At 42.0% G+C, this 809-nt stretch overlaps 1 non-coding gene across 1 annotated transcript; it reads right to left on the bottom strand.

The window, feature by feature from the left end:
* Positions 1 to 423: 423 nt before the first annotated feature.
* On the bottom strand, positions 424 to 529 carry LOC145583505 (small nucleolar RNA R71). The gene has a single exon (XR_014100148.1). It is a non-coding gene; the product is annotated as a small nucleolar RNA R71 (small nucleolar RNA).
* Between the last annotated feature and the right edge of the window lie 280 nt (positions 530 to 809).

Below are 809 nucleotides of genomic sequence, written 5' to 3'. Positions count from 1 at the left end.
AAGTGAAGAAGAACCGCAACAAGAGGAACAAGCAAGAATGGGAGAAAATCCAAGGGTGGCGTTGAAAGAATTGGGGATCCCCGGTGCATATAGATTTGAGAGTGGGATTGCTCTACCTACAACACCGGTAAATTACTTTCAAATAAGACTGGCAATGATCACTTTGATAGAGAGGCGACAATTTTGCGAGGCCAAGCATGAAAGCCCGCTAAATCATCTCAAGGAGTTTGAAAAATATTGCAATACTATCAAGGTGAATGGAATTTCCCAAGAATTCATCCGCCTCAAGCTTTTTCCTTTTTCCCTGATAGGGCGTGCTTTGGAATGTCTAGACAAGGAGGTCAAGCCGAATTCTTTAAGGACATGGAATGAAGTGACCAAGGAGTTTCTATCCCGTTTCTATCCACAAAAAAAAAACGGCAGAAGCTAGAGCTTTGATTCAAGGTTTCAAGCAAAAGCCTAGTGAGAGTCTCTATGAAGCATGGGAGAGATACAAAGAGTATCAAAGAGAATGTCCTCACCACGGAATTCCTACTTACCAAATTATTCAAATTTTCTATGGAGGCCTTAGTCCTCAAGGAAAATCATGTTTAGATGGAGGAGCCGGAGGTCCTATCATGAACAAAACGAAAGAGGAAGTGGTAGACATAAATGAAGACGTAGTGAGAGATTGGCAAGATGGAGAAAGAGAGTCAACTAGCAAGAGTAGCTCTTCGGTGTACTCAGTTGATCATCTAAATGCAATCAACAATCTATCCTCACAAATGACAAACTTGGGGAAGGAGATGCCCGCTATTAAGGCGAAGTTG

Source organism: Chenopodium album, chromosome 15 (genome assembly GCF_948465745.1).
Source record: "Chenopodium album chromosome 15, dcCheAlbu1.1, whole genome shotgun sequence".
In the NCBI taxonomy this organism is placed as follows: domain Eukaryota; kingdom Viridiplantae; phylum Streptophyta; class Magnoliopsida; order Caryophyllales; family Amaranthaceae; genus Chenopodium; species Chenopodium album.
Note: the sequence above shows the minus strand (reverse complement) of the source record. Positions and strands in the feature narration are given on the sequence as shown.